Source organism: Anolis carolinensis, chromosome 5, assembly GCF_035594765.1.
Source record: "Anolis carolinensis isolate JA03-04 chromosome 5, rAnoCar3.1.pri, whole genome shotgun sequence".
NCBI lineage: Eukaryota > Metazoa > Chordata > Lepidosauria > Squamata > Dactyloidae > Anolis > Anolis carolinensis.
Genome location: NC_085845.1, coordinates 58,753,414 through 58,779,545, shown reverse-complemented (window position 1 = coordinate 58,779,545; position 26,132 = coordinate 58,753,414).

Genomic DNA, 26,132 nt, shown 5'->3' with positions numbered 1-26,132 from the left:
GCGGTAGCCATGTTAGGCTGCGCTAGGCTCCCATTCATGTTAGGTTGCAGAAACAAAAAAAATATTTTTAAAAAAAAATATTTTAAAAAAATTTGGAAGGAAAAAATTTAACGAAAATTTTAAGAAACAATTAGAGAATGGGCCAATGATGGTTCGAATTACATTGCCAGTTGCTCCCAGGGAAAACGTTTCAATACTCGTTTCAAAAAATGAGAACAATCCGAAATAATTACGAAACGAGAATCATAACGAAAATTTGGACAACCCCAGTCTATACCCTCTAAAGACTGATTTAACAAATCCTCCAATAAAGTAGAAAGGTGGTATGACTGAATTTGGACAATATGAAGGTAGGGAAATAAACCAAAGGGTGGTTTGGGGTGTCCACTACTCAGTTCTCATTCAATCATTCTGTTGCTCCAACTCTCTGCATTAAATGTGGCTTTTTGAAGAAATCTTCAGTATGATCCCTAATTCAAATTTTCTATAGTTCTAAACTTTTGGAAAATCTCAAAGACTAGGGGAATCTCCTTAAGAAGGTTCTCTTCACATGAAAAGACTGACAGTAGAGGTGATGAGTTCTAGCACATCTCCCACACAAATATATATGTTTCCTACAATTATAAGCCTGAATAAGGCTTTGTGTTGTGTGCAGCAAATGGCAATTTCTTCCAGTAGTGTTGTAAGAGTGTTCTTGAGCTATACTCTATACATTCCAAACCATTTATAGCATAAAACATCTTTGTATCTGTGAAGGTATCGTATTGTTGGCTCATTATGCTTTATTAAATGCTATTATGGGTAATTGTGGTTAATTTAACTGCCAACTCCCCTCATCCCCCACATACAAATGCATACGCACTACCTTAAGTCTTGTGTGAGGTTTTTTTGGAAGGAATTTATGTACACATACTAAAGGACTTTCTCCAAACCAATAAAGCTGCTTTAAAGACTATCCCTTGCCATAAAAAAGAGAGAAATCTGTCTAAGGGGAGCAGATTTTGGGTATCATAAATGACAAAAAATAGTTCACTTTCTTCTACTTCTATTTTTACTGCCAGTAATGGAGTGAGGTGCTTCTGGGAATTTCTGTCTTTTATACCAAAATATCTAGGTTAGCTTTATACCTTTACTTTATTGGATGTGGGCGGTACCATCTGCTGATCTGAACCCTATGAAAAGTTGACCCTACAGATAAAAAGAATTTGAATATATGTCAAGGAAGTCTAAGATAAAAGAAAAAATGTGCCACCACAACCACTCACCATTTAAATTTGAACAGCTTGTTGGATGGTGATCTAAATATTCCATTGGCATATGGAAAATTGTGCATTTTCTCACAGAAGTTTCTTCAAAAGCCAGTTTCAGATGAAAATGAGGGATAGAAAACATGTCTTGCAGTGGTTGTCTCCTTATAATTCCCATACAGCATTCAAAGAATCACAATAAAGAAGCCTCAGGCAATGAAGAATGCTACATCTAGCCAGAATTATTTGTGGAAAAAGTCATTCCGGTTGAATGCAGAATCTGTTCAGAGGGTATTTCTTTTCTTTTTTAGATGGTTCACATGTCACCTAAATAATCACTCATCATCATACAGAGACCTCTAGAAATGATTGCTATATAACAAGTTTATTCCATCATTGAAGGTAGAGAAACAGGTAGACAGGACAGGAGATACACCCACACTTACTTGTGCCTTCAAGTCATTTCCAACTTATGGAGATTTCAAAGGGATTTCTCTGGGTGAAAATATGTGATTTGCCGAAGATCACGCACTGGAATTGTATGGCCAAGTGAGGAATTATACCCTGGTCTTCATAGCCATAGCTGATCACTCAAACAACTACACCATGCTGGATCTCTATATTCACCTACATACATGGAAATTCTTTAGTGTTTGTTCACTCAACAAATATTGCAAGTGATAAGGAAAATCAACTGCACAAATACATGTATGGAGGTGGGGTGAATCAAATAATTAATATTTGAATGTGAGGGTAGAGGCCAAAAGGGGGTGCAGATTCTGTTAGTAAATATTAATAAATTGCTGACTGTATTAATGTAGACAGGATTAATTATAAACCATAATATATAAAAACACATGGTGTTACTTTGACTCTAGTGCAAACTTGCTAGAAGCTTAGAATTAATTAATATTGCTATTATAAAATTAATTAATTTGGAGTTAATAACAGGCATCTATTCATTTCCCATGAAGTACTGCAGGCACTCTCAAGCCTAAAGCCATGCTGAGGCTAAGCCTCTGTCTTAATGCCTAATGCTGAAGGTCGAAAATAGAGCTCATATGACTGGATGTTGTTTCAGAAAAATTAATGAATTCATGTTGCAAATGACAGGGAATAAAAGATTATAGCTATTAATCTCAGTAACATATTTGTTTTTTATTTTAAATTTTCTCTTCATGGGCCTCAGAGATTTGTATTTTCATGGCAGCAGGGATCCTGTCTTTGTCACACAGGACAGACTACTCCAACTGTCCTTTTTGTTGAATATTTTTAATTGACAGTTTAAAATATATTAGTAAAGGTAAAGGTTTTCCCCCGACATTGAGTCTAGTCATGTCCAACTATGGGGGTTGGTGCTCATCTCAATTTCTAAACCGAAGAGCCAGCATTGTCCATAGACACTTCCAAGGTCATGTGGCTGTCATGACTGCATAGAGCACCATTACCTTCCCACTGGAGCAGTACCTATTGATCTACTCACATTTGCATGTTTTTGAACCGCTATGTTGGCAGAAGCTGGGGCTAACAGTGGGAACTCACACGCTCCTGGATTCGAACTGCCAATCTTTCAATCAGCAAGTTCAGCAGCTCAGCAGTTTAATCTGCTGTACCACCATGCCCCCCCTTAAAATATATTAGAATTACAAAAACTAAAGAAGATTAAAAAAATACAAGAAAGGAAGAAATAAAAACTGAGAGAAAGAAAATGGAAAAGTGACTTCTCATCTTCTTTGCAATAGTATACAGTTATTCCATTCCAAATGTCCTGATCTGGCATGAAAACACCAAATTAATCCCCTCAGGTACCTCTGCGAGGCAGAAGGAAGGAAACAGAATCTTGCCCTTCCCAATAGACTCAGGCAAAAGCAAATCGATACAACCTTTCCTAACTTGTGTATTCTTCCTCATTAATAACATCTGCCATCTTGGCCATACTCTGATATTGCTTGACCTTCACATGTGAAATGTTGGAAGGTATGCCCACTATTAAAGGCCGTAGAACATTTTCTAGGAGGGTTTCTACTTTGAGAAAGCAGAAACTTCAGTCTGAAGCAAAACCACTGAGTATAGTTTGCAGTTTCACTTCTACATTTTAACCAGACTAACTCCATTCTCTCTTTTTTAAGAAGTGCAATCTTTCTCTTTTGTGCTGGCAGCAGCAGAATAATTGAGTAAGGGTCATTTTACAGTCTTTGGATCCTTTAATTTCCTTGATGTTAAGTTACACGAGCTTTTAAAAATGATACATTGGCCACACTTTAATTAGCAATAACACTGGTTTTAATTAGTTCCCGCTTAATCAGCTTTTCAGACTGACAGGACAGAAGTAATGCTTTTCACATAGAGTAAGTTGGTGGGGGGGGGGAGAGAGATTTTAAAATTTGAATATATAGATTTCTTTCCTAATTTTTCTTTTTTTGATTTCAGCATTTGCTTCTGATATTTCAAAAGCAATAATACACAAGCAAGGTAACACAGTAGCTGTTATCTGGCCCAAAGCCAGAAAAAAAATTCAGGAGGGGGTGAAATATTTTTAATTTTTTAAGTGAATCATGAAGACTGGGTCCATAATACAAGATAATTTAAATTCTATGACTCCTTCTATATTTTTGTATAAATTTAATTAAATCAAATTTCTATTTTAGCTACAAAGTTTCAAGTCTTAAAAAACCTAAAAATGACTCTTAATTGGTAATTTAGCTGCCTGGATGTGTTTGCATGTGGGGTTTTGAAGGAGTCAATTGCCTCCTGGTTGTGCTTTTCTATGGAATTTTATGCTGCGTTTATGTACTTACTTACAGTAGAGTCTTACTTATCCAACATAAACGGGCCGGCAGAACGTTGGATAAACGAATATGTTGGATAATAAGGAGAGATTAAGAAAAGCCTATTAAACATCAAAATAAGTTATGATTTTACAAATTAAGCACCAAAACGTCAAGTTATACAACAAATTTGACAGAAAAAGTAGTTCATTACACATTAATGCTATGTAGTAATTACTGTATTTACGAATTTAGCACCAAAATATCACAATGCATTGAAAACATTGACTACAAAAATGTGTTGGATAATCCAGAATGTTGGATAAGTGAGACTCTATGTACTTCCTTAGGTGATCCCTCGTTGTCCGAGTATGATGGCCTTCCATGTTCTTGGAAGACATCTCTGTGTGAGTTTTTTTAATGTGTTTTTTAACAGTCTTCACAGCGTGAGGGTCCCAACCAGTGGTGTGGTTAACACAATGATGGTGGCTTCTTAATCTGTTGCAGCCTTCTTCCACCTTCACTGTCATTGTAACATGTACCATGTTATCTTCTGCCTGATCCACCATTGAGGTCTTTGGATTGTGCTTGGTCTGGACCCCCCCCCCAGGAGTGTATGACTCTGGTGGTTACACCCATAAGTTCATTGGAACACGTAAGCCCCCTCACCACAACAAGGTGACAATCCATCGAGGGGGTGCTTTTATGATTGTGTTTGTTTATGTATCACCAGTTTTCCTTCTGGCAAATAGGCATTTTGATAGGGGCCAAGTCTTTTGAATTGGAGGAGAAGGTAACATGAAATGCAAGTCAGACCTTTCCATTTGCCCATATCTGACCTTTAGAACAATTTGCTTAGCTTTCTCCCTCAAAGCCCGTCCATATCCTTTAAAGCCTTTATAATTTTTTTTTCATAATTTGGGGCATTGTGCTGTGTCTGCTATGTTTCATTCTTCTTAGCTCTGCAGTAGGTAGCTGGCTGCAGTCCCTTCACCAGCATCTTCTTTTCTGTCCTGTGTAAATAATCAGGCCCATAGCCAAAAAAGGGGGAGGTGAACCATTTTTAATTTTTTTAGGGAATCATGAAAAGTAGGCCCATAACATAAAATAATCTAAACTCTGTGACTCTATATTTTATATAGACTTAATTAAATCAAATTCTATTTCTAGCTACAAAGTTTCAAGTCTTAAAAACTGACAATGACTCTTTATGGTAATTTAGTAGTTACAAAAGACACCTGTTGGAAACACTTGAAAACTGTGTCAGTACACTTTGACAGAAATCAAGCTCCATTGATAAACTTTGGTGGACACTCAAGAGTGCAAGTCCAGTCAGTCTTTCTTGCCCTCTTGTGCTTCTCATGTATGTTTTCAAAGGTTTAAGAGTTGAAAATAATATTTCATTTTTAGCTGTCAATATTGGCAATGTTTCAGAAAATTGAAGAAGTTTCTTCACATTTGGAAAAAACTGTCTATCACAAACAAGATATGATTTGAGTATATTTGATTGTTTTTCTGCAAATGCAATCTTTTCCCATTTTCTACACCATAGGCCAAACTCTTCCATCAGTGTGTCAGTATCTTGAAGGCATTTGTTGTAAAGTTCTGTGCACTTGTTCAAGTTGGATTTTAAATGGCCACAATTATTAGGAAGGAATACTTGCAGTTCCTGAATTCCTTCCCTGTGCCTTGTAAACCTTTCTTGAAGCTGGCTGCAGAAAAAGTCCAGAAAAAAATACAGAAAAGAGATGTACACATTTAGCTTATAATACTCAATTGGTGTTGGTGAAATTGCCTGGATGTTGTTTTTATGAGTCTGCCTTGAACAGATGTAAAGAATCCTAATTTGTTTACCACTAATCTTGCTGTGTCAAAGCTCTCCTGAAATTCTTTCACAGATTCTGTGCGTATCTCCCTGGCTTTTTTCTTTTAAAAAAATCTCTCAACATGTTGCAGACTACAGAAAATGTCCATATCTACTCTTTGTAATATTTTGCTAAACTGAAGAGATGATGACAGAAGCTTTCATAGGATGTGTATGGATAACTATAAATTCAGCATTCAGAACAGCTAAAAGGAGGAGTCTAGCTTGTATGGATGACTCTCTTTTTGTTCTTCAAGTGTTCTCACCTCCACACTAAAACTGCATCATATCACTCAACCCAACAGATTTCACAAGGAAACAACAGGCTGTTTGCTCTTGATTCAGGGAAACGGTCTTTTATATTTTTCTTTAACAGTTCCAGTCTGATACTCTGAAGAAATTGCACAGAGATTATATTGTTCATTGGCAGTTTCTGACAGGTGGAATGCTGCAAGTCTTTGATAATGTTAGATTTAGTGAGTGAACACTGCAGTAGATGTAGACAGCCATTGAATACTTCTGTGATATAATTACCTGTGCACCTATGATGGAGCTGATTACTCATATTATCAGCTCCATCATAACCCTGTCCAAACGTATTCCAATGTTTTCTATGTTTTCAAAATAATGCCTGCAAGTCCTCCACCTGTTATATCACTTATCTTCACAAAGCCTATAAAGTCTTCTCTTATTCCTGCAGCTTAAAACATCAACGTATCTTACTGAGAGCGATAACTGTTCTGAGGTACTCACATTCAAAGTTTCATCTGCCAAAACAGAGAAACACTGTGATCCATCACATCTTTCAACAATGTTTATGATTATCTTGTGACCACAACTGTCTATTAGCTCATTCTATATTTGAAGACTAGTATACTGGGCATTCATAGCTGCCATTTCAAGATGAGTTTGACCTGTGGTGTAGAAAATAGGAAAAAATTACATTTGCAGAAAAACCATCAAATGCACTGAAAGCATATCTTGTCTGTGGTAGACAGTTTTTTCCAAATGTGAAGAAATGTGGACACTCAAGAGTGCATGTCCAGACAGATCTGGCATGAACTACGATGGCCAGATCTGCCTTTCTTTCAGAAAAGGTGAAGTTGAGGCCCCATCTACACTTCCATATAATTCAGTTTCTAAATACAGATTATCTGCTTTGAACTAGATTATATGGCAGCGTAAATCCGGCCTGACTCACCTTAAAAATGGCCAAAGGCAGTCATAGCCACAAAAGTTACCTGGCCTCCAAGAGCAAAAATGAGTCCAAAAACACCTCAAGCAATGAGCCTGATTTTTCAGAAAGAGTGAAATATCCAAAAAAAAAAGGTTGTGATCTTTCCATAGACATGCATGCCATACATTGACCAGACCTTCTTCAAGGAGTTACTCAAAAAGCCTTGAATCTGTTGACATAGAAACCGCACTCCTTTCCCTGCTTCTGTTTCTCTGTACATACATTGTACTTTAGCTGTGCCATATTTGAAGGCTATGTAGCATTAGCACTTTGATACTAGCATTGTTACTGTTGTTTCCAAATAATTTGGATAAGCACATTTTAAAAAGAATGACATTAAGGTACAAATCAGCCACTTGAAATAACTGTTTTAGGCTTTCACCTATTTTCAATAAATAATGTGACAAATAAGAATCTTCTTGTTTACCAGAAATTACAAGTCATCTAGCATTATTTTTTTTTCTTGACGTGGACATAATATAAAATTAGCAATTCCTATGCATTTGTATATTCATACAGTTCATTTTTATGAATTAAAATCAATGCATAGTACTTAAACTCAAGATTTGTAATGTGTTTGATTTAGTTAAAGCTATTATTCAAGGGGAAAAACCCAAGATCTTGAAACTTATCAATATTCGTTAAGTTGAGTGTTTGAATGCAAATATATTCTATGGCATCATTTCCATCGAAGCTACAAGGAAGAAAGAGATTTACAATTTCTTGTTGGCCATGCTTTCCTGGAAATTGCTGCACTTTTTAGTCAAGTAAATAAACACTCCAGTAATGGGCTGTTAAAGATGGAGCCTTTCCACACTGGTCTTACTCAGTGAAATCTATCACTAAACTGAGAGTTAATCACAAGAAAACTTGGTTCCCAATTAGGTAATTTGTGTACTTTTATAACCAGAATTGAACAGAATGTTATATAGGTGTACATTTACATACCTATAATTTTCAGCAAAGTCCACAATAAATCTGTGACTTGCTTAAATGTTAAATGCATTTTGTCTATGTTTTCTTTTCTTTGAGCCCTGCAAAACAAGATAACCTCTTTTTACATTGGACAGGGGTTTATTTCCTTTCAGTTCTGTAGGATTCTCCAGCACACATCTTCTTAAATGATGGTTCCCAAGTTTGGGATTTCCTTGGTTCAATGTTGGGGGTCCAAAAAATTGGCAACAGTAAAAAAAATTCTGAACCACATCTAGTGGCTGTTTTAGGCATTTACACAAATCTGTCATGCAGTGTTTGCAGTGGATTCTAAAGAAGATGTTTCAGCTGCATTTCATAAAAAGGAAAATTGGCAAGTTTAGCAAGCCTTGCAAATGTCGATTTATGAGTTGATGTTTGATTTTTCTTTCTAATTTGTATACTTATATACTTGGGATCACATAAACATTTTTCAGACTGAAAGGATCACAAGTGGAAAAAATAAGTCCTATTCAAGAGGCCGTCCAGATCCTGAACCAGTGCCTGGCTGCTGTGTTGGACTGGATGAGGAAGAACAAATTGAAGTTGAATCCAGGCAAGACAGAGGTACTCCTGGTCAGTTGCAAAGCCGAACAGGGTATAGGGTTACAGCCTGTGCTGGTTGGGGTCACACTCCTTCTAAAGGCACAAGTTTGCAGTTTGGGAGTCCTCCTGGACTCATCGCTGAGTCTGGAACCCCAGGTTTCGGCGGTGGCCAAGGGGGCCTTCGCACAACTCAAACTTGTGTGCCAACTGCACCCTACCTTGGAAAGCCTGACTTGGCCACGGTATTCCATGCTCTTGTTACATCTTGTTTGGACTATTGCAACACACTCTACATGGTGTTGCCTTTGAAGACTGTTCAGAAGCTGGAACTACTCCAACGTTCCGCAGCCAGGTTACTAACTGGAGTGCCATTCAGGGAGCATACAACTCCTCTGTTGAAGCGGCTCCCCTGGCTGCCTGTTAGCTTCCTGGCACAATTCAAAGTGGTGGCTTTGGCCTACAAAACCTTAAACAGCTCTGGTCCAACTTACCTCTCAGAACGTATCTCCCCCTACAAGCCATCCCGCAGATTAAGATCTTCGAGTGAGGCCCTGCTCTCAGTCCCACCACCGTCACAGGTGCGGTTGGCGGGGACAAGAGACAGGGCTTTTTCGGTGGTGGCTTCGCAGCTGTGGAACTCCTTGCCAAGGGAGATTAGGGAAGCCCCCTCACTCATGTCCTTTGAGAAGCAGCTGAACACCTGGATGTGGGACCAAGCTTTTGGCCCATCCTAGGATATGAGTTGATATGACCTGATGGATTCTGTGGATTAATATGAAATCGAACACAGACTTGCTCTGACTTTGGCTCAATTCTACTACTCCTGTTGTAATGGTCACATGGTTTTTCTTGTTTTAATTTGATTTGGATACCAGCTTTTAATTGTGTTTTATGTTTGGTTTTACTACATTCGTATTACATGTGGCATCTAATTCTGCCATTGTGTAAGACCGCTCTGGTTCCCTGAGGGAGAAGAGTAGTATATAAATCAATTAATTAAATAAATAAATATTCCAGCAGATATGCATTTTCACAGAAGACCACTGTACTAAACAAAGCAGTTATTTTGTGTAAGAAAAACAGTTAGTGCAGAATGCAAAATGCAGCAGCCAGACTGGTGACAGGAGTGCATTTTAGAAACCATATATCCCTGGTATATGCACTGGCTTCCAGTTTGCTTTTGAACTCAATTCAATGCTTTTATGCTTCGTGTCCAACCTATCTTTGCGATCCTTCTCTCAGTCCCACCTCCATCTCAAGTGTGGTTGGTAGGGACAAGATAGAGGGCCTTCTCGGTGGTGGCCCCCCAGCTCTGGAATGCCCTCCAGAGGGAGATCAGGCTAGCCCCTACCTTCCAAACCTTCAGCACACAATTAAAGACCAGGCTTTTCCGACAAGCCTTAGATGTTTAGACTCTCTTATAGTACATATGAGGACATTATAATCTTTTTTAGTACTTTACAATTCTGAGGTTGAATACTGCTGTCTTATCTATAGCAATTGCTTTATTTTATTGTTTTTACCAGGGGGTACTGTGAATTTATAATGTTGTGTTGACTGTTTATTGCCTATGTTTTGTTTTGCACTTGTTGTATTTTGTATTTTGTGTCACACTTTGAGAGTTTTGTGAGCCGCCCCGAGTCCCTCTAGGAGATGATGGCGGGATATAAATAAAATTTTATTATTATTATCATTATTATTGTATGACACAGCAAACAAGATAGATATGCTGGATTTTGTTTCACAAAATCACAAGTCGAACACTTCCCAAGTGTCTAGGACTGTGTGATGTATTTTCGGATGATGCGCGCAGATCCCAGTAGGGTGGCCTTTTGCAGTTGGCAGATAGTAATTTTGTCAATGTCTATTCTGCCTTGGTCAGACCACACCTGGAATACTGTGTCCAATTTTGGGCACCGCAGTTGAAGGGAGATGTTGACAAGCTCGAAAGCGTCCAGAGGAGGGCGACTAAAATGATTAAGGGTCTGGAGAACAAGCCCTATGAGGAACGGCTTAAAGAGCTGGGCATGTTTAGCCTGCAGAAGAGAAGGCTGAGAGGAGACATGATAGCCATGTACAAATACGTGAAGGGAAGTCATAGGGAGGAGGGAGCAAGCTTGTTTTCTGCTGCCCTGCAGACTAGGACACAGAACAATGGCTTCAAACTACAGGAAAGGAGATTCCACCTGAACATCAGGAAGAACTTCCTCACTGTGAGAGCTGTTCGACAGTGGAACTCTCTCCCCCGGGCCGTGGTGGAGGCTCCTTCTTTGGAGGCTTTTAAGCAGAGGCTGGATGGCCATCTGTCGGGGGTGCTTTGAATGCGATTTCCTGCTTCTTAGCAGGGGGTTGGACTGGATGGCCCATGAGGCCTCTTCCAACTATACTATTCTATGATTCTATGATTCTATGATTCTATTGTTTCCAAATGCCAGCTGAGATCTTTTGGCATGGCGCCCAATGTGCCGATCACCACCGGGACCACCTGCACTGGTTGTTGTTGTTGTTGTTGTTGTTGTTATTATTATTATTATTATTATTATTATTATTATTATTATTAAGCCCCAAATAATCTGGGGCCAAGATATTTGAAAGATTGCCTCCCTGAATATGAGCACACCAGAAATTTGAGATCTTCAGGGGAGGCCCTGTTGCCTTTGAAACTATTCCATTAACCTGACTTTCTTTTGATTTTTTTTAAACCTTTCTCTCTGGTTCGGAAATATGCCTCTGTTTTCATGGGCCAAAAGAGCAATTGCTCCACTCAGCAAAGATACAAAGTAGAACTTCCTTATCATTAGAGCAATGATGGGCAAGCTTTTGCGCTTGGTGTGTCAAAATTCACCAAAAAACCTAGCATGACTTGGGTGGTGTGTCACTTCAAGAAAAAAAAACATAATTTTGCAATATGTATAGTTTAAATAACAAAAATGTATAATTGTAATATATAACTGTATTTAATGAATCAAAAACTATTTACTACCCTTATTTCCATGTACAATGGTACCTCTTGCAGTTTCCACGCTGATTTCTTTCTATTCTAGTTTCAATGTAGTCATGAATAATGAATAATATAATAGTAATAATATGATAATATACTACAATAATGATAGAATAATAGAAAGGTATCTACATATATAAATGAGTGATGGCATCACGGCGACTGACAAAACAACAAAACTACAGGCCCCCCAACCTCGAAATTTGACAACACAACCCATCATCCATGACTCTAGGTTGATACAACAAAAAGAAAAGAAAAATAAAGTCCTAATTAGAGGGAGAGCAATAATTGTTTTTATCCAATTGCTGCCAGTTTAGAGGGCTAATCTCTGCCCACCTGGTCTCCTAGCAACCAACTCAGCCAAGGGACAGCCAGGGTTCAGTTAGGGAAAGGCAGACTTATGCCTCACTTAGGCCTCTTCCACAGATTATCTAATTTGCACTGGATTATATGGCTGTGTAGACTCAAGGCCCTTCCACACAGCTATATAACCCATTTATAATCTTATATTATCTGCTTTGCACTGGATTATCTTGACTCCACACTACCATATAATCCACTTCAGTGTGCATTTTATACAGCTGTGAAGAAGGGGCCTCATATAAGCAGTTCTAAGCAGATAATATAAGATTATCAATATACAGTAGAGCCTCACTTATCCAACATAAACAGGCTGGCAGGATAAGTGAATATGTTGGATAATATAATAATAATAATAATAATAATAATAATAATAATAATAATAATAATAAAACTTTATTTATACCCCGCCACCATCTCCCCAACGGGGACTCGGGGCGGCTCACATGGGGCCATGCCCAAGACAATACAATAGACAAAATATAAAAACAACATATCAGAATGCAATTAAACAATGCAACAATAACACTACACAATACAGAACAAAAAAGCAGAACGTAGCATAACATAACAAGGGCGGGCCGCATGGACACAAGGTTAAAAACTCGGGGTAAGAAGAGATAAGAATAAAACCATGGGGAACAGGGTCTACAGAATACATGTTGGGGAGAGAAACACAGGAGGTATATACAATTACTCTCCGAAAGCACACCGGAAGAGCCATGTTTTTAAAACTTTCCTAAAGGCTAAAAGAGTGGGGGCTAGCCTGATCTCAATGGGCAGTGAGTTCCACAAACGGGGGGCCACAGCAGAAAAGGCCCTCTCCCTTGTTCCCACAAGGCGGGCCTGTGATAAAGGCAGTGGAGACAGGAGGGCCTCCCCAGATGAACGAAGGGCTTGGGCAGGTTTATAGTAGGAGATGCGGTCACGAAGGTAGGCGGGTCCCAAACCGTTTAGGGCTTTATAAATGATGGTCTGCACCTTGAATTGGGACCGGAAAATGAACGGCAGCCAGTGGAGCTCCTTAAACAAGGGAGTGGATCTCTCCCTGAAACTCGCTCCCGTTATTAATCTGGCCGCCGAGCGTTGGACTAGTTGTAATTTCCGGGCCGTCTTCAAGGGAAGCCCCACGTAGAGTGCATTACAGTAGTCCAGTCTAGAGGTAACTAAGGCGTGCATAATAATAAGAATAATAATAATAAGAATCTTAATAATAATAAGAAAGGATTCAGGAAAAGCAGATTAAACATCAAATTAGGTAATCGTTATACAAATTAAGCACCAAAACATCATATTATACAACAAATTTGACAGAAAAAGTAGTTCCATGTGCAGTAATGCTATGTAGTAATTACAGAAGAGTCTCACTTATCCAACACTCGCTTATCCAACATTCTAGATTATCCAACGCATTTTTGTAGTCAATGTTTTCAATATATCGTGATATTTTGGTGCTAAATTCATAAATACAGTAATTACTACATAGCATTACTGCATATTGAACTACGTTTTCTGCCAAATTTGTTGTCTAACATGATGTTTTGGTGCTTCATTTGTAAAATCATAACCTAATTTGATGTTTAATAGGCTTTTCCTTAATGCCTCCTTATTATCCAACATATTTGCTTATCCAACATTCTGCCGGCCTGTTTATGTTGGATGAGACTCTACTGTACTGTATTTTCAAATTTACCATTAAAATATCACAATGAATTTAAAACGCTGACTACAAAAACATTGATTATGAAAAGGCAGACTGCGTTGGATAATCCAGAACATTGTATAAACGAATGTTGGATAAGTGAGATTCTACTTTAATATGAAATAATGCAGAACAATATAATCTTTAAAACCAGGACAGTAAATAAAGACCAACAGTCTGAAAGCAGGGAAATTGGAAATTCCACAAAGGAAACAATCAGGGCCAGCTAACACCTCCCAAGAAAGGATTCTTCCAGAAAGGAAGCTGAGAAGGAAGTGAAGCACTATGTATTACCAAAGTCATTATTATTACTATCATTACTATTATTATTATTATTATTATTATTATTATTGTGTTGCGGTCAACCGTGAAAATGAATACAATCTGGCTCCAAGTATTCAAAAACACTAAAATCTGAATATATAAAAATAAATGTGGTATAATAAAACAGAACAATACAATCTCTAAAATCAGAACACTAAATAAAGAACAACACTCTGAAAACAGGGGAATTCCACACAGGAAACAATCAGGGCCAGCTAACACCTCCCAACAAAGTATTCCCATCATCAAAGTCTGGCAAATCCTCTGTTTTCTCAGGGCCACAGACAGTAGAAGCACATAAAATATCAAAACACCACCACTCTGAAAACAAGGGAATTCCAGACAGGAAACAATCAGGGCCAGCTAACACCTCCCAACAAAAAATTCACTCAGGAAGGAAACAGCCAGGTTTTAAAGCTGCAAGGCCATTACATCCTAATCATTTTTCCTAATTGCAGCATTCATACTTGCCTCCAACAGACAAAAAAACCAATCAGAAATATTGTATATTCACAACCTTTAGGAAATAATATTCCCCTGATGGCGCAACGTGTTAAAGCGCTGAGCTGCTGAACTTCTGGACCAAAAGGCCACAGGTTTGAATTGGGGGAGCGGAGACAGCCCCAGCTTCTGCCAACCCAGAAGTTCGAAAACATGCAAATGTGAGTGCATCAATAGGTACTGCTCCGGTGGGAAGGTAACGCTGCTCCATGCAGTCATCCCACATGATCTTGGAGGTGTCTACAGACAACGCCAGCTCTTCGGCTTAGAAACGGAGATGAACACCAACCCCCTGAGTCAGACATGACTGGACTTAATGTCAGGGGAAAACGTTTACCCTTTACCTTAACTACCACCAATTCCTCAATACTTTATTTCCCATACCACCATACTTCGCCACAGCAACGCGTGGCCGGGCACAGCTAGTTTTATATATATAAATGTTATGTGCATAATTCCCATGGAGTTAAACAACAAAACCACTGGATGAAATCACACCAAATTTGGCCACAAAAGACATAGTCATCCAATCAATCTTCAGGCAGCAGCGTGTCAGCAAAAATGGCTAGGCATGTCAGTGCTGACATGCATGTCATAGGTTGGCCATCACTGCACTAGAGCATAAGCTTGACGTTCCATAGCCTGTTTTCAACTGTTGGAAAAACTATGTTGTTAATAGTAGAGGTCAGTTTGCAGTATGATTTATCAGCAAATACCAATTTCTTGATACACACACACACACACACACACACACACACACACATATGGTGCATGTGAGACCTCAGTACAAATTATTCACCATTTTTTGGAGATCTGATCCAGTGCATAGTACTCAAAGCTAAACAAGTCATTTAGACATATAAGATAAACAAACAAAACCCCAAGTCCCACTACCTATCTCTTATAGTAAAAATATATGAACCACTAATTAAGAAACTAGCTTTACGTGACATCTCAAGTCTGCTGCATGAAGGCATTTAAGGGTAACCATCTTAGTAAAGGTTTTCCCCTGACATTAAGTCTAGTCATGTCTGACTCTGGGGGCTGGTGCTCATCTCCATTTCTAAGCCGAAGAGCCAGCGTTGTCCATAGACATCTCCAAAGTCATGTGGCCAGCATGACTGCATGGAGCACTGTTACCTTCCCGCCATAGCGGTACCTTGATCTACTCACGTTTGCATATTTCAAACTGCTAGGTTGACAGAAGATGGGGCTAACAGCGGGAGCTCACCCTGCTCCCCAGATTGGAACCACCAATCTTTTGGTCAGCAAGTTCAGCAGCTCAGTGGTTTAACCTGCCGTGCCACCAGTGTGATGTCTCAGGGACCTTTGGCCCATGACCCCGCAGCCATCATAGATCAAACTGAAGAGGATTTGGGCTTTTTCCCATCTCAGCAAGATTCTGTTCCATTCCAGATGTCCCCTGTTGACATTTTTGTGTCAGAGCCAATTAGGGACGCCCTTGACACAGAGCCTGGTTCCCCGGAAAGTGTAGTGTTTAATAGGAAGGCCTTTCTCAAAACACATCGCTCCCATAAGCAGTTTCTAAGATGAAGCGCGAGATTAGTGGAGAGAGACTATGATGATTAAACCGTTTCCCTTGGGAAGTTTTGGGGAGGCAGACATCTGGTACGATGTTAAAACAGCTTCGTTCTTTGGGAAGAATTGGGGAGTTAAACACCTGTTGGGGAGAGCTCTTAAACTTCCATAAAAGTTCTGCACTGAGTTTTCCCTATTGCGGTGTCAACATGACTATTCAAAGAAGAACATTGTCCCTTGTTCCCGAGCTTCTAAGCAGCCCTCTGGTGCGCTTACTCATGAGTAGATCGGGAGTTGCATTTCCACTCCTGATCAAGTTTGGACTGTGTTTCAGATCCACCACGAATTACCTTGCCTAGTCTCGAATCCTTGTCTGGACTTTACTTCAAGAATCTCCCTGTGAATCCTTGCTCTTTCCCCACTCAAACTTCCAAAGAGTTTGAGTGTGTTTCGGTTATTGGATTATAGACTTTGGACTCTAATACTGGACATATAACTTCATTTATTTGGACTATTTTTGATCTTTCCTAAAAGGACAATTGCTTGACTATATACTCTGCATACTTTTGTTTTATTCTTTTATTGCATTAATAAAGATATTAGATTGTTTATTGGCCTCCGTGTTGGTTTCCAGTGTTCACGCAGCCTAGGGGTGTTACAACCAGGGACTTCAAGGGTAACAATCATACTTTATTTTATTTCTAGCCTACCTTTCAACAAATATGGGATCCAACATCCACATTATCAGCTTAGGAAAGTCCCTCTCCTTCCTTCTTCTGTGTCTTTACAATTTAGAATAATTGTTTTTTGTACACACAGAAACACATTCAAGTAGATTTATTATTCCAAACATTGCTGATAACATATTAAGAAAAATCAGTACCAAATGAAAACTCAGATCACAAAGCAATTCCTTTAATCACAACCAGTATCACAGACCATGATATTCTTTATAAACAAAAGGTGACTAGTGACTCAAAAGAAGCAGACTCGTTGAAAGCAATCATTAGTGCTACAAAAATTCCACTCAGAAGCAGGAGGTGCAATCTATGATAAGAGCAAAAATGAGGAGAAATAATCTAAATGCTGTCAGCTCCCTACTGCAAATGCTAGTGAAAGATTTCTCAAAATCCAAGAGGGCTTAAAATGAAATTTCATACTGTGACATTGGAAACCTAATAATGACTTGGAGAAAAGTCATAACAATACACAAAAATATCTAATTAAGTGCAAATCCAACATCCTATTTCAGAACAGCTATTAAATAAATTCCCAGTGACTGGTTGGAATGAATTTTCCCAACATAGATTTCTTATCATGAATCTTATTATTCTGTAAACATGCCCTGAAATATTTTCTATAGACTGCTGGATGGATAGCGGGACCTTCTCATTTCACGTTTGCATTTCCACCTCATTTCTAATCCTTTCATTTCATATTTCTTAAACCACACACCTAAAGAAAATGCTTGTAGGTACAGAAAATAAGTTTTAAAGTTTAGTTTAATTTCAGTTTTTGAAAGGCAATGTAAGGACATATCACATTTATCCCAGAAGAAAATAACTTCCCAGAAATCCATCATTCGGAATTCAGTCTTCCTCAGCTATAAGCTTTGGAGAAATAGACCATTCTGTAGTATTTGCAAAAAGACATGAATTTCAAAATCCATTCCTGCAGCAATTCCAATTTAACTCTTGACCACTTATCAATTCTAGAATGCAAACAGCATCCTCTTTGCTATAGAAATTAATCTGATTATATCCTAAATCATTGGGAGGTTAGGATGATAAGAAGCCTGTGACATCTTCCTTTTCTGGTTTACTGCATATATTCTCTCCTTTTTAAAATTAAAACTGCAGTAAGCCACATCACCACACATCAAAGAAAGAAAATTGCAAAATGCATAGAATTTCATTGTAATTATATGTGTATAACTAATATATTAAAACAAGATATGATACAGTTATACTGTATGAAGATGTTCACTAGCTGGCAAAGAAGTATTTTTATTTGTGTACAGACATTTAGCCACATGAAACAGAATCAAACATAGAATCATAGAAACACAGAGCTGGAAAAAAATGATCAGGTCCAACCCGCTAACAAGCAGGAACATACAGTCAAAGCATTTGCAACCGATGGCCATTCAGTCTCTGTTTAAAAACCTCCAAAGAAGGAGACTCAACCAAACTCCAAGGCAACACATTTCACTGTCAAACAGCTCTTACAGTCAGGATGTCCTTCTGTTTAGATGGAATCTCTTTTCCTGCAATTTGCATAATTGCTCTATGTTCTAGTCTCTGGAGCCACCAGAAATATATTTGCTCCATCTTCCATATGGCATTCTATCAAATATTCAAATATGGCTGGCATGTCAACTCTTAACCAAAACGATCTGAACAGATTAGAGAGATGGGCCGAAACTAACAAAATGAAGTTCAACAGGGACAAATGCAAGATACTTCACTTCGGCAGAAAAAATGAAATGCAAAGATACAGAATGGGGGACGATACGTGGCTCGACAGCAGTACGTGTGAAAAAGATCTTGGAGTCCTCGTGGATAACAAGTTAAACATGAGCCTACAATGTGATGTGGCAGCAAAAAAAGCCAATGGGATTCTGGCCTGCATAAATAGGGGTATAGCGTCTAGATCCAGGGAAGTCATGCTACCCCTCTATTCTGCCTTGGTCAGGCCACACCTGGAATACTGTGTCCAGTTCTGGGCACCACAGTTGAAGGGAGATGTTGATAGGCTGGAAAGTGTCCAGAGGAGGGCGACTAAAATGATCAAGGATCTGGAGAACAAACCCTATGAGGAGCGGCTTAAAGAGCTGGGTATGTTTAGCCTGCAGAAGAGAAGGCTGATTGGAGACATGATAGCCATATACAAATATGTGAAGGGAAGTCATAGGGAAGAGGGAGCAAGCTTGTTTTCTGCTGCCCTGCAGATTAGGATGCAGAACAATGGCTTCAAACTACAAGAAAGAAGATTCCACCTGAACATCAGGAAGAACTTCCTGACTGTGAGAGCTGTTCAGCAGTGGAACTCTCTGCCCCAGACTGTGGTGGAGGCTCCTTCTTTGGAGGCTTTTAAGCAGAGGCTGGATGGCCATCCGTCGGGGGTGCTTTGAATGAGATTTTCCTGCTTCTTGCAGGGGATTGGACTGGATGGCCCGTGAGGTCTCTTCCAACTCTATGATTCTATGATTCTTCTCCAGGCTAAATAAACCCAGCACTCTGAGCAAACCCTGATAGGATATAGTTTCCAGACCATTTATCATTTAGATTGCCCTCCTTGGGACACATTTCAGCTTGTCAATATTTTTCTTGAGTTGTGGTGCTCAGAACTGGACACAATCTTATTCCAGGTGAAACTCACAAAGCAAAACAGAGTGCGAGTATCCCTTGATCTCAACACTGTACTTCTATTAATGCAGTCTAGAATTGCATTGGCTTTTTTTTTTTTTAGCTGCCACATCATTTTGTTGACTCATGTTCAAGTTGTGGTCTTTTGAAAGTCCTAAATCCCTTTCTCAGGTACTGCTCTGAAAAATGGCTAATGGCATTATTGTCTAAATAACAACAACTACTACTACTACTACTTTATTTTTATACTCTGCCACCATCTCCCTGAACGGACTCGTGGTGGCTTACATGCGAGACCAAGCCCAGAACTAAAACACAGTTAAAATTTAAAAAAACCTATAACAACCTAATTAAACAATTAAAAACAAGAGGGTATAAAAATATCATTAAAATGTGTTTCAAAGAAATCTAAAACAACCAGTTACCAAGAAATATAGTGGGCATGATCAAATTTTAAGAGGGCTGGGTCTGGACTTGTGCAAAAAAAGACTATAGAGCCAGGCCTGGGGGTAAAGTGCTGAGTACAATCTATTGGTCAATTAGGGCTGGCTGTTCATGAGCAAGGGCCTAATCATCATTAAATGCATTCTGGAACAGCCAGATTTTCCGGGCCATGAGGGAGATGGACAGAGTGGAAACTAGTCTAATCTCTCTGGGGAGGGGATTCCAGAGCCGAGGGACCATGACTGAGAAAATCCTCTCCCTCATCCCCACCAACTGTGCTTGTGATGGTAACGGGAGCGAAAGGAAGGCCTCTCCGGCAGATCTTAAGGTCTGCACCAGTTCATAGGGGAAAATGCGGTCACGAAGATAGGCAGGACCCAAACCATTTAGGGGTTTGTAGGTGATAACCTGCACTTTGAATTGAGATTGGAAACTTATTGGCATCTAGTGGCTTCCGTGGAGTTGCTTTAATAGAGGCATTGTCCGCTCCCTATAATTAGCTCCTGTTAGAACCTGGCTGCCGACCTTTGCACCAGTTGCAGTTTCTGGGCCACCTTCAAAGGCAGCCCCATGTAGAGTGCATTGCAGTAATCCAATCTAGATGTAACTAAGGCATGGACCACTGTGGTCAAGTCAGGCTTCCCAAGGTAAGGTCACAGCTGGCGCACAAGTATAGTGGCCCGGGGCTGTGGCGCAGACGGGAGAGCAAACCAGCAAACCAGCTACAATTAACTGCAATCAATCACTCTGACCAGGAGGTCATGAGTTCGAGGCCCGCTCGGAGCTATGTTGTTTGTCTTTGTCCTGTGTTAAAAAGGCATTGAATGTTTGCCTATATGTGTAATGTGATCCGCCCTGAGTCCCCTTCGGGGTGAGAAGGGCGGAATATAAATGCTGTAAATAAATAAATAATAAATAAGTACTGCTTCAGGATCCAAGGGGCTTCCTTGGAATTTGGTGGAAAAAAGAAATAGCATTGTCATCTGTGTAAAGATGGCACCGAACTACAAAACTCTGGATGACCTCACCCAGCGGTTTCATGTAGATGTTTAAAAGCATGGGAGATATAATGGAACCTTGCAGGACCCCACAGGTCAATGGCCAGGGGTCCGAGCAGGTGTCTCCCAGCTTCACCAACTGGGTACGATCCTCCAGGAAGGAGGGGAGCCCCTGCAGAGCAGTGCTTCCCTAAGACCCATTCCGGACAGCCATCCCAGAAGGATATCATGGTCAATAGTATCAAAAGCCACTGAGATGTCCAAGAGAACCAACAAGAACACACACACCCTCTCTAGTTCTCTGCAAAGGTCATCCACCAAGGCAACCAAAGCTATCTCCATATTGTGACCAAGCCTGAAACCAGACTGCAATGGATCAAGATAATCAGATTCATCCAAGAATCCTTGATGAACTTGGGAGGGGGGTAGTAATCTTTAGGCCAAAATACAGGTGTTTGAAAAAGAACTCTCTAGTTTTAATGTATTTATACTTAAAACTAGAGAGTTCTTTTTCAAACACCCTGTACTATACACTTTCAGAGAAATGTATTAGTAAAGGTAAAGGTTTCCCCGAAGTTAACCAGTCATGTCTGACTCTGGGGGTTGGTGCTCATCTCCATTTCTAAGCCAAAGAGCCGACGTCATCCATAGACACCTCCACTGTCATGTGGCTGGCATGACTGCATAGAGCACCGTTACCTTCCCGCCGGAATGGTGCCTATCTAATCTACTATTTGCATGTTTTCGAACTGCTAGGTTGGCAGAAGCTGGAGCTTACAGCGGGCGCTCACTCCACTCCCCGGGTTCGAACCTGAGACCTTTCGGTCTGTAAGTTCAGCAGCTCAGCACTTTAACACACTGCACCACATATATGTATATGTAACAGTCAGTTGCATTTACACAACCTCTAAGAAAGTGCAACCACTTGCACAACATTTTTATTGTAGTGATTCCCCTACAAGATTTTGGCCATCCCTTTGGCAAATAACTCCTTCATAAGGCATAAATCTCTATTTGGGAGACAATTTTTTTTCAAAATCTTAATTTTTAATGATTAAATAAAGAGTGCAATTTAATAGAATATGTTACACGTCTTCAGCTTCATTCCAGGAACAACAGTCTGTTATACAGAGGTCTTACATCTCATATGTTCTATCCAGGTCTCCTGGCTCCAGGAAATTATATAAAGCACACTGGTCATGATAAATGAAGGTTTACATTAGACGTGTTGTTATTATTCAAAGTTTTTCTTCTCTTCACCCACTGCTAGAATATCTAGAAGAACGGGATCTGACTGGACAGCAGAATTCCTCAGCTACTATGACCAGTGTCTGAGGAGTCTGAAACCTGAAAAAATAACTTAGTGATTGTGTTAACAGGTTATTACTGAAATTGTTAGAAATAAATACAGTGGGCCCTTGGTATCAACTGGGATTTTGTCCCTGTGGATACCAAAAGCTGTAGCTACTCATCCCATTATGTATAATGGCATAGCAAAATGGTGTCCCTTATATAAAATGGCAAAATCAGTTTTTGCTTTTTTAGAATTTGTTTGGAATATTTTTAATCCATGGATGGTGGAATCCATGGATTCCAGATTCTGTGGATATAGAGGCCTGGCTCTAATAGACTTGGGTGTGTGCTGTGGAATGGGACTCTCAGGTTGGCATAAAGCAAAAATCCCTCGTGTTGTTGGTCTTTATATTTGGGTCTGATTCCTGACCCCATTATGCCCACTGCCTGGAATGGGATGTGGTGTGCTTAGCAATTTGCATCTTTTTTCAGACATTCAACACACTTAATGTCTGAGCTATCAGTAAAATACTATGGCTGATGAAACTAGATATGCCATGGTCCACAGATCTTTCTTACCCTATCTTTATATCCCTTTATTTCTAGATACCTGGCTGGTTGGGCAGCTCTTTGCTTTTAGAACCTTTATCGTGGTAGCTTCCCTTTCTTCCTTCACTGATCCAGGTGTTGCTGGGCTCAGCAATTGGCAATGACCAGTGGTAGGTAGTGGTTTCCATGTCAGAAAAACAATGAGTCTGCTATGGATTTTAGTCTGAACTTTAAACAAATTATTCAAGGTGTTGAGCCAAACCAGAATAGCAAACCAGAATAGCTCCTCTCAAGATTGAACTGAAATCTGGAGTTATTCATTTCCCCCATTGAAGTGAAACGGAAGCCACTAGCTTCCTCAGTTTGCGGCAACAGAAAATCTTTGTATATCCAAGACTTTTTTTAAAAAAATGCACGGTTTGTAAACATCTGAGCATCAATTACAGTCTTACCTAGAGTCATACATACCACACTATTAATTGGCACGCAATCCTATTTCTATCAAAATGTTTAAAATGAAAGAAGATAAACACATATGTGCATGCATTTTTGCTCAAATTCTGTTTGTGTTGTCTTGCCAGACTTTTCAAATAATAGTAATAAATCCTATTAAACTGAACACATCATATTTACTTATAACCTGCACAGATGCCAGGAGCTCATTTACACTATGCAATTATATGGCTATTATTCATGGTTCCCTTCTATGAAATCCTAGGATTAGTAGTTTAGGGGGGAGCATTTAGAAATCTCAGCCAAATTACAGTGCCTCACCAAACTACAGCCCTATGATTCTATGGGATATGGCTATGGCATTTAAAGTGGAATCAAAATGATACAACTGTGTAGTGTGAATGGGACCCAGTTAGTAACATAATCAAAGCTATCCTCCATTCTGTCATGTATTTCTCAATTATCTGAGGAGCTGCCCTAGCAGTCAATGTTCTTTTTTGAACTTCTAATTGTTTGGGTAAATCTTTTGAGCAGTGCTTCTCCACCTGTTGGCCCTCAGATGTTTTGGCCTTCAACTCCCAGAAATCTTAACAGCTGTAAACTGGCTGGGGTTTCTGGGAGTTGTAGGCCAAAACACCTGGGGACCCACAGGTTGAGAAGCACTGCTCTTGAGAATTTCTGAACTAAGGGCCTCCCTTTCAGCTAGTGAAAGAAGAGGAATCTATTTAAAGCCAATATAATAATATAAAAGGCTGTGGGATATGTCACCTTCTCTCAAGCAAATCAATTCAGAAAAAAAACTTCCTAATAAAATCCCATGATTGGTTTGCCATAACAAACACAACAGCAATAGGTAGTTAGAGTAACTGAATGAACATTAGTGTAAAGTGGTGTAAGTACAATTATATCAATGGACTGCCATGAAGGTCAAGCTATCACAGCATACTCCAGGCCAATGGCCTTCATTGTATCATTCCCTCAGTTCTGGAGCTGTTTTTACACATTGTTCCATGGAAGCACTTTAAATTACAGCACTTAAAAACCTTTCTAAGTGATACCATTTTAGAATACTATAAAATCCCAGTGTGAACTCTCTTGCGTGTATTAACTTTTACAATCCTCATTTTAAATTCTGGTAAGAGAGGGGAAAAGGGGAGCTTTATGAATGAAAATTTCCCCATTCATGAAACCTGAGATACTTCCATATGAAGGACTTTATAAACTCCTGACAATCAGAAAACTCAGTGCAGTTATTCCATCTTTTCCTCCCGAATAGCTATTCTATTGAAGGGGTACAAGAAGAAATTGTAAACTAGGAAATAATGTTAGCTTTCCTAACTGGCAAACATTCAGGGAACTGGAAAATATTTTGTGAGATATCCCCATGCTCATAATGTTGCATGGATGTCAATGTCCATGCATATACACTTCAATATTTGCTTCCCTGAACCAGAAATTTCCAGCTCAAGCCTTGGTTAAGGACAAAATTCAAAGTATCTCTTCCCACTAACATCCCAGGAAATATGAAATGCCTTGAAGGGCCATAACAACAACAATAAGAAACAATTTTAAGTATAGATATGGATGACATGCAAAAATCACATTTAGAATGGCAAGAAATCATTGACAGAATATATCCGTACAAATAAAAAAATATCAAAACATTACTTGTCTGAATAGTGAAGTCTATCTACTTCACAGGAGTTTAATAAAGACTAAGGAGTTAATATTAAAGAAGAACTTTACAGAAGCCACTGTAAATTGGTGGTGATGAATTAGCATCTCAGCAACAGTTTAACTGAAAATTGGTGCATGCTCCTATCGGGTAACCTGGTTAACCTGAATGTGAACTACACATTTGTCATTCTAAACTGGGAAACCACTTCATGGTGGCACGCTCTGTACAACTACTCTGGTTTTAAAGCAGAATAAATTAATTTTCTGAGCTAAAGTTCAAGGAACATACAAAATAAAAAGGATACGTTTCGTGTCCTATTTATATTGTTAGAGCAATATACCACAGTAAGGTTGTAGAAAATTGGCGTTCTAAATTACTTTGGACTATAAACCCATAATCCTTTACCTTGCTGGCTGAGACATCTAAGAGTTGAAGTTAAAAACAGCTAAAAAAACAATATTTCCCCCAACAAAGTGCTAAATTTTATATAGAGGCAATTTGGATTGTTGGATTGTGACTTCCATCAATTCTAGCTAGCAGAGCCAATCATGAGGAATGATGAGAATTGCAATCCAAGAACACCCATAGCACCATACTTTGTCCAACCTAAGATAAAGGAACATCCATCAGTTGTCCATAAACTTAGTGCAGCTTATCTCTTAGCAATATACATTAAGGTTGTGCTGTTGGTATTTCACAAGTTATAATAGAAATACAGTAATGCCCATGCTTCTTATTTTGTTATGGTTACATGACACCTACACACAGTACAGTTTCTTTGGCACAAGGTATTAAAGCTAATTGCTTCCTGCTAAAATATGAAACATTTTCCTTTTTTATTTTATTTTTTTTGCTTACATTTCTGAAGGAAACAAAACTAACATGTTTATATTGTTGTCATAAAATTAATATGTTGATCTATTGCTCCAATAGAAAAGGGGGATTATATCACTACACAGAATGTGCTGATCTGTTTAAGAAAGAGTACAAATAACTATGTGTACAGCAAGGGAAAGAAGAAGCTGCTTTATGTTATAATGAGAGCATATTCCCTTAGGTGCTGAAAAGCTGAAGCCCACTTAAAATAAAGCTAAAAGTAGACAGCAACTTTTGCAGGTGTAAGCATGTATCTTTCATAAAAAGCAGAGCTTTTCATCATCTGCACACCACAGAAACAATAGAACCACTAGTCCTCACATATTGTATTATGTATATATTTGGAATTCTTGTTTCCCAGAACAACACTGTGAAACATATCCCAGACCATGGTGGGCAAAAAGTAGAG